At 39.8% G+C, this 8920-nt stretch overlaps 1 protein-coding gene across 2 annotated transcripts in view; it reads right to left on the bottom strand.

The window, feature by feature from the left end:
- ston2 (stonin 2) overlaps positions 1 to 3147 on the bottom strand; it is a 32489-nt gene extending 29342 nt beyond the window's left edge. Inside the window, exon 1 of one of the 2 annotated variants that reach the window (XM_026926481.3) lies at positions 2969 to 3147. The gene's annotated coding sequence lies outside the window, so the exon portion shown is untranslated. Of the gene's footprint in view, positions 1 to 2099; positions 2198 to 2968 lie in introns of those variants that run through there. The other variant, XM_026926482.3, reaches the window with a different exon arrangement.
- Positions 3148 to 8920: the final 5773 nt, after the last annotated feature.

The following is an 8920-nucleotide window of genomic DNA, read 5'->3' on the forward strand; positions in this document are numbered from 1 at the left end:
GGAGTTACTGTCAGAACCGCAAAGTTGTTAAAATGTGTTGTTAGAAAAATATTTAAGAGCCTGTGTAAAAGCTAAAATCTATTTGACACACCAGCAATTCAACTCGATCCAATGATGATTCAAGCCCACACACGAGTGAATCAATCCGAAGCACTAGTGACTGAATCCTATCCACTACTGAATCAATCCCATCCACTACTGAATCAATCTGATACAAGAGCGATTCAATTCGATACACAAGTGACTCAATCTGATACGCCAGTGAATCAGTCTGATACAAGTGTGATTCAATCCAATGCACATGTGATTCAATCTGATACACTAGTGAATCAATACAATACATTAACAATTCAATCTGATAAAAAAGTGGTTCAATCCAAGACACTAGTGAATCAATCTGACACAGTAATGAATCAATTTGATATGACTAGAGATTTCACCCAACTTCTGCTGAAAAAAATATTAATATCGATGCCAGTGAAGAGTGATATTACAAAGACGTGACTGAAGTGGTGCAAATAAATAATTTATTTGTTCCACAAACGTATGAGAGTGTATAACAGGAGACTCCTGCTGGTTTATCAGATTTATGACACGTATTTTCTCAGACATTGTACAGATAGACACTGAGATTCACTTAGAGCGAGCAGAGTATCAACCCTGGTCCTGGAGATACGCAGGACGATATGACAAATACATATCACGATACTTGTAGACATTTCTATGATAGACGATATGCATCACGTTATATAGGATTGCTCACAAACCGTCAACAATACAGTAGTGTTTTGTTTAAAAATACCAGTCTGATTTATACAGTGTCTACGAAACATTTTTATATTTATAAAAAATATTTGTATTTATAAAAAAAAAAAAAGAAATATTTAATACTGAAATGAAGGGGAAAAATCTGAAAAAAAAAAAAATTTACATTACAATTTAAAAATAAATAAATAAATAAATAAGTAAACAAGTAGAATTTGATGGCCATGGCAGACAATGGGCCTTGGGTTTCTGAACATCTCTGCATGAGGAACATCTCTGCATGAGGAACATCTCTGCATGAGGAACATCTCTGCATGAGGAACATCTCTGCATGAGGAACAGTAAGGGAAGCTTTCGAAGAAAAACTATCAGACATTTGACCGCTCTCGTTCTTGAGATATCTCGCTTATGAGAATCTCAGTCAGAAGCTTCCACTGGTGTTGCTCTTTTGGCTGCTCCTGTTAGGAGTCGCCACAGCGGATCATTGGTCTGCATGTTTGATTTGGCACAGGTTTGACACCGGATGCTCTTCCTGACACAACCCTCTCATCTATCCAAGCTTGGGACCGGCACTAAGAGAGTAAACTCCCAGTGGCTGAGTTGGTTCCCTGCCCGGGATTTGAACCCGGGCCACAGCGGTGAGAGCGTGGGATCCTCCAACTAGACCACCAGTGAGGTGGTACTTCCATTCATTTTGTTTTTTTTTTTTAAACGATATCTCATAATCGCATATTGAGACACAATTTATCACGATAGCGACGTTGTATCACCCAGCCCCACTTGGAAAACCTCTTATCCTGCACATTTTAGTGTTTTCCCCCCTGCTCTCTCTCTCCCCCTCATACACACCTCACCTTTCAGTTAGCTGATTAGTTGAACTGACAGGGAAAATAATAAAATGTGTTATGATGATGTAAAATGTGCAGGACAGGAAGTTCTCCAGGAGCAGGGTGAAGAACCTGAGAACAATAAGAACTGATCCACTCGGCCTGAGAGATAAACAATGCAGCAGTAATGAGACAAACTCAACCTTTAAACCAACATGAAACTAAACTGTCAGCATGCAGACTCTGAGACTTCACACTAGCGTGAACTTTGTGCCACACTGTTAGAACCCCAGTGGAAACAGGGGAAACAGTGTTAACACATGACGCACTTCAGCAGTAACCTGTTGCCCCACTTGTAACAGTGTAACGCAATGCACGCGCCACGCTCTCTGACGCTTCATAACGCTTTATAACCGGTTTAATACAGCAGAATTAAGTGACCGAAACAAGCCAGCAACAAGACACAGAGAAACAATCCTGACTGGTTTGAGCAGTCAGTTTTCCTACCTAGTGTGAATAAAAAAGCAACGCGGACGCAGTTCAGCTTGTTGCGAGAACTCCGGTCAATCTCTGCCGAAGCTCCGCCCACTGGCTTCTGATTGGTCAGATCCAGGAGCGCAGTTTCTCAGAAGAAGACTGGAGAAGGTTGCCAGATTGAGTTTATGTACACCTTATCTTTAGAATCCTTACTGGAAGTAAGTAAAATGGTCCTCTTTGCAAACATTTACGCCTTACCAAACATTTAACACGTATTACACGTGCATACTGCCACATGTTTAATATTTACATCTTTAATTATATATCTGGTAGCCTCTTTATGGTCAGTAGTGCAGTTTAACATCCAACACCAGCACAGCAAAGCAAAGCACAAAACAAGCAACAAGCGCGCGCACACACACAAATACAAACACACACACACACACACACACACACAGCACTATTATGGTTCAAAGCACAAAATAAACAACAACAACTACTACAATAACAACAACAACAACTACAACAGCACTAATGCAAACATCATGAGGAAATAACAACAAAGACGGTCACGTGACTCACTTATTAAAAAGGTACAAATTCAAAGACCTTTTATTCAACATTTACAAAAGATTATAAAGATTATATCACAGTGAGTAGAAATAAAACTGAGAGCTGATAATGAATCACAGCAAATAACAGCAAGGCCAGTCACGTGACCCACATTTGACGCCCATTCGACTTTCCCTTTATCAAATATTGGCTTTTAAATCTTCCACAAAACAAATCGATTTATCATACATTAAAGCTGTTAGTTAACTAATACTAAGTGCATTAAAAACACAAAAACATTAATTAACCTTTGCTAATTACGCTAGTTAGCATAGCTCACCACTCACCAGTTCACTGTGAGGACCAGACTTAAACCACACAAAATGTCGAAAATGTCTTCTCCTTGTCCCTTTGCGCTGTCCAGTCGTCTTTCACTTTCCTCTCTCTTCACTTTTACTCTTCATTTTTATGTTTATAAACATTTCTGGAAGTCATTCTAACATTTCCGTTTCCTACATTGCTCCAAACAAACCACCTTAATTAAACACAGCCAAGCCAATTAGCGGCATGTACGTCACGTGATCAAATTAGACGCATCCTATTGGATACAGTGCGCGTTTCCAAGACCCCGGATTACATTCCAAAATTCTGCAGAGTGGATAATAATGCAATATTTCATGAAGTAAAAGTCTGAGCAGGCTGTAAAGTTGTAATGCAGTTGGTTTAATATGAAAAAAGTACTTACCAGCATGATGTAGATTTATTTCTCTTTCCCTGTCTGGAAGAAACCAAACAGAGGAGTTATTATATAAAAGAGATTAGATTGTGGATAGTGCAGTTATCCATTATTTCCTCTAAAGTGGACCCAAACCATGCAAGCAAAAATAATAGCCCCCATGTATTGTTTTTTTTTTTTTTCTTTAATTCATTCGTCACTTGTATATATAATTATGTTTTTCTTTTTAATGACATTAATATACACACATACATTCTATAAAATTATATTAAATAATGCTGTGTTGTTTTGGTTGAAGTATTATTATTATTATTATTATTATTATTTTAAATATAGGATTGTAACCAGGGTCGTTTTTCTGAACAATAACTTTGCACTTTATGACTTTATTTAAAATGCTGGGGAGAAAAACAACTTGTATTTATTTATTACATTTTTTTCCCCTGTAACCACCTCATGAGACAAGAGAGACACGAGTGGAATGTGTTTTAAGATTTTTCAATAGGTTCAGACATAAATTCAAAAAGAAATTCAGAAATTCAGAAAGAAACATGTATTAAACCTCATAAATGCGTGAAATCTGGCAACCCAGTGCATCCACCTGCTGCTGAGACAGATCCGCGCGCCAAAAACCATTACTAACAGTTTACACCTTCAGAAAACAGTGTTAATTCCACAACTTTACACACGTGACTGTTAAAATCTGGTGATAAAATGTTATTAATGCTGTTATTAACCTTCCTGAGCAGCTGTGACTTTTGTAGTGCTCATTTTTACGGATGAATTCTGTGATGATTTAATCTGTGTGTGTTTTGCGCCATCTGTCGGATGTGAGCGGTACTGCAGCGCAAATCAGCCAGAAGACTGGATTACACGTGCTGCTGTAAATTCAGACTGTGTGAAGTGAGTGATGCAGTGAGGATTTGCTGAGCAGTGAATCTGAGAGGTGAGGTGTGGTTTCATTAAAACAGAGTTTGGAGCTTTATTACTGGCAGGGCTGTGTTTGCCCAGCAGGGGGCGACACACATCTGGAAGCCAAGTGCATTTAATTCTAGTGCATTTATTCAAGCTACTAATTAATGACCACGATTAGGCTATATAAGCTTATTTTTCTTTTATGTTTTTCTTTTTCCTTTTTTTTAACGAATTTGTGTCGTGTTCCCTCATCAGCCTCCTCTGTCCTGAAGATGTCCGAAAACCTAAAGTTACAGCTTCACCTCAGTCTGTGAGGTAAAGCACTGACACTGGAGACTCCTTCCATAAATGCTAAGTAAACATTTCCTTACAGAAAACCTTACCATATCAACGATTAGTCACGTGTTTTTAATCTGTGTAAGTGGAGCGCCTGCTGTACAAGTCCCCGTGAATGAGTTATTAGTACAAGCGCATTAACACAAACCTGTGATTTGCCTTACAGCCGGAACTACTGTCAGAGCCGCGGTTATAGAAAATTAATCACCACAGTATGGTAAAATAGTAATGTAATATTTAACTAAGCTCTTTCTCTCCCTCAGAACTCAGTTGAGTAACTTTCCTATAAGATGAGCATAATATATACAGGTCATATAAATATAAATGCGGCTCTGCATTTCAATGTGAGGCAGCAGCGCATTTATATTTATATCCTCTTACAAACCCGTCCACGGTGAGCAGAACCCGTCACCGAGTCGCAGTCCGCCCTCGGCGCTAAGTGAGACATTATGGCCCGTCTCTTGTGAGGTTTAATTTGAGAGCTGATCTAATAAGTCTCATGCACGTGTCTAATCTGTCGGGGTTCACTCCGCCCCCTCTGGCATTGTAAAATTCTGATGAACGCAGCTGGCCATGGAGCTGGTGTAAATCTGTCCAGTTAAATTAGATTGCAGCGATAGATCTGCATCTGTAAACAGGCACAAATGAATCCGTCGAACCAGCCTGGTTTTATAACGCCACTCCGGATCACTGTAACTGCAGCTGCGTGCCAAGACGCATTAATTCTCTAAATAAGTTCTCAATTAAGCCATGACAATTGGATGGGCTGCAGTTCTGAAGGCAGGTGGCTCTGACTGTACATGGAAGGGACTAATAACAGACTGGGTTTGATTGCTGCCCTGAGTTGTGATCGCGTGATCAATATCAAAAAGTGTTTACCCATACACCACTGCTCTCACACCTCTCATTGCTCAATCGCAGCCTTTTGCACTCTTTCAACCAACATGGCCGATTTCCTGTCAGAACAGGTGGCTGAGGAGTTACACAACTCTGCGGCTTTGCAGATTTGGCACTGAGAACAGAACCACACCCCGTGTGCCATCCTGTTCTTAAAACCCCTGTCAATATCAAAATCCGCTTAGGTACCCTCGATTATACATAAACAACATGCTTTATCTACAAAAAGCTCTACCTGAGCTCCTAAACACACCTCATATAAGTAAGGAATGAAACATGTTGATTAGTTTTCCTGTGACAGCATGTACAGAAATGTTTCATTTCTCTTCTATGATACATATTTTTTATGCATTTATAGTTACATCACATGTTGTGGAACATCCTCAAGACAAGTTAGTTCCTGTTCTCACCTACGTTAGAGCAGCTATAAACAGTCGTTCCCTCACCAGCCTCTTTCTTTCTCTCTCTCTCTCTCTCTCTCATAAAGTTAATAAGACAAAAAATTCAGCTTGCCATGTATTTTATAGATGCATCTGAGATGGATCATGTGAGCGTTCAGCAGCCAATCAGGGCCAAGCTCAGGATGATAGAAATCTTTGGTTTTATATTACAAATGGAGTTTTAGGTGGTGTGCTTCAGCTTTAGAGGCATTTTGAAATGTTTCTGCAATAATGTGGACAAGTCATGCACTTCTTTCTACAGAGCCATTTTATTTTCGTCCATAGTTCAGCCAGAACCTTTCGGGAGTTGAGAGAAAAATGGAGGCCAAGCAGGCAGTCAGGGACGAGGAAGAGTGTCGAGTCCCCCTCAGGTGCTTTGGGTACAAGTCCTAATGAAAGATCAAGGGCATTAGCTGCAGCGAGAGGAGAAATGGGGTACCTGCAGTTAGCAGCAGTGTTACAGGACATTAATTTTACCGCAGACTCATTTGTAAGAGGCACGAACAAGAGAGAGAGAGAGAGAGAGAGAGAGAGAGAGAGAGAGAGAGAGAGAGAGAGAGAGGAGACTAGAAGTGGGCCAGGCCTGGTGACCAGGCGTGGAAACTTCAGCTGAGCCGTGCTATGAGGAGAGAAATGGGAGTCATTCAGCCTGGCATTTCCACCTGCACCGTCAGCACAGCCTGCATGGAAAATGTCAAATTCATTACCTGGCCTCTCTCTCTCTCTCTCTCTCTCTCTCTCTCTCAAAGTCTCTCTCCGTCTCTCCCTCTATTGCACACATTCCTAAGCATGATTCACGGCACTCCTGTGTGCCAGTCCACTTAACATTGCGAATGGAAAAAAAAACCCTTGAGCAAACAAAAAGTCACTACAGAGCCTCTGAGGTGGCATGCTGACACCTTTTTAATAAGGTGTGGCCATGAGATAATGAGGCCATAAATTAATAGATTGAGGCAACAAACTAATAAATCGAGGTCACAAGATATTATTTTGAAGCCACAAGACAATACAGCTAGGCCACAAGATAATATATTGAGGCCACAAGATAATATATCAATGCCGTGAGATAATATATTGAGGCACAAGATATTATTTCAAAGCCACAAGACAATATATCTAGGCCACGAGATAATATATTGAGGCCACAAGACAATATATCAAAGCCACAAGATAATATATTGAGGCCATGATATAATACAGTAGATTGAGGCCATGAGATAATATATTGGGGTCATGAATTATTATCAGAGGTCATGTCAGGTCAGAGGAAGTGAACCGTTTCTGTAGAGTTAGGAACTGAGGAACTGAGTGGATCTGCACTCATGAAGCAGCCTGACTTTTTTATGCAGCCGTCACATTAAGCATTCTGCAGGGACTTCTGCTCAAATCCCCAACCTGTGCCTGGATGCAAATCAGCCAGATTACGTCCAGATGTATGGACTTGTAAAGGCGTCTGAACGCTTGGACCTTAATGCCTCAGATTTGCCGTAATACCCCCATGTTTGTTTGTGACTTACAAGACTGCAGGCCAAATTAGAGGCAGTTAATGTGTGCGGTGGATTTGGACGGTTATCAGCTCGCAGTGTGTTTTCCTCGCAGGGGGGATGCGCTCACTGATTCGTCCCACTGTAGAGAAAAAGCCCCATTTCCTGCTGCCTTGGAAACCGGAATAAATGAGAGCGTAATTACAGAGAGGGTCTCGCTGATGAATGGCGGGATCTCATGATACCCAAACACAGAGGCTGTGTTAGTGATCAGTACAGTTAGAACAACTTTTCATAAATACACTTACTGAAAAATCACGTGATGGATGTGAGTAATATGTGATCATATGTTAAATAAAAAAAAAACATGAAGGTGCATTTCAGCATGAACTGAATGAAACATATCATGTGATCATATGGGGAAACTGATAAGAAAAAAATACAGTACATAGCCCACATGTGAAGAATTAATGTGAAAATAAATGAATCATGTGTAGAAAAAAATCTGATGTGAAAATAGTCTAATCATGTGTATAAAAAAGGTAAAAATTTAATTATGTGTAGAGAAAATTACATGAGAAAATAAACAAATATGAAAAAATGAATGAATGAATGAATGAATGTGTAAAAAAATCTGATGTGAAAATAAACAAATCTTATTAAAAAAAATCATATGAAAATAAATAAATCGTGTTTAATTGTGTAAAACAAGTACAATAAATACACGTAAAAATAAATGAATCATGTAAAAAATCACATGTAAAAATGTGAAAAATTTTGAAACAACAGCAGAAGTGTGTAAAACTGACCTGTGAAGTCTGTGTGACTTTTCTGTACGAGTAAAAGCCAAGAGGTGACTATTATTAAAAAAAAAAAGTTCAGGGTGTATCGGTATGAGAGTCACCTCTGTTTGTTTCCTTGGCAACAAAAACATGCTATCCCTCTTGTGTGTGTGTGTGTGTGTGTGTGTGTGTGTTTCTGGCACTGTGCTCCATATTCCCTTGGGAGACTCCGAACAAAACATTTACAGAACAAATGAAACAGCTTTTTGGGTGCCATGGTGATATTTGCAGTGAATATCTTTCGAGGTCAATGGCACTCCAGAGTTTATCCTCACATTAAAGCAGGTCAGGAACAAATTAACGTCGGGTGTCGATTTGCTTTGAAACTAAACATGGCAAAGAAAAAAAGACTGGTTTGATGCCGGTTCTACTTCTCTAACCGGTAAATAAGCCCTGCAAAATACATGAACTGTGTGAGTGTGTGTCTGCGTCTGGCATTGTGCAGCTTCTTGTGCATTTTTTTCACTCTTTCTTTCGCTGCAGTTGCATAGCAACCCAGTCGAGCCTGGGTGATGGGTGTGGTGACACCGTACAGGGACGGGGCTGTGTAGGATTTCCAGACTCGCCCTCTTTAATTAAAAGAGAGACCATCAAGGCTTTCACACAGAACTATGAATTATGCAGAGACTGTAAACATGCACAACTGTGT

This window comes from Pangasianodon hypophthalmus, chromosome 10 (assembly GCF_027358585.1).
Source record: "Pangasianodon hypophthalmus isolate fPanHyp1 chromosome 10, fPanHyp1.pri, whole genome shotgun sequence".
In the NCBI taxonomy this organism is placed as follows: Eukaryota; Metazoa; Chordata; class Actinopteri; order Siluriformes; family Pangasiidae; genus Pangasianodon; species Pangasianodon hypophthalmus.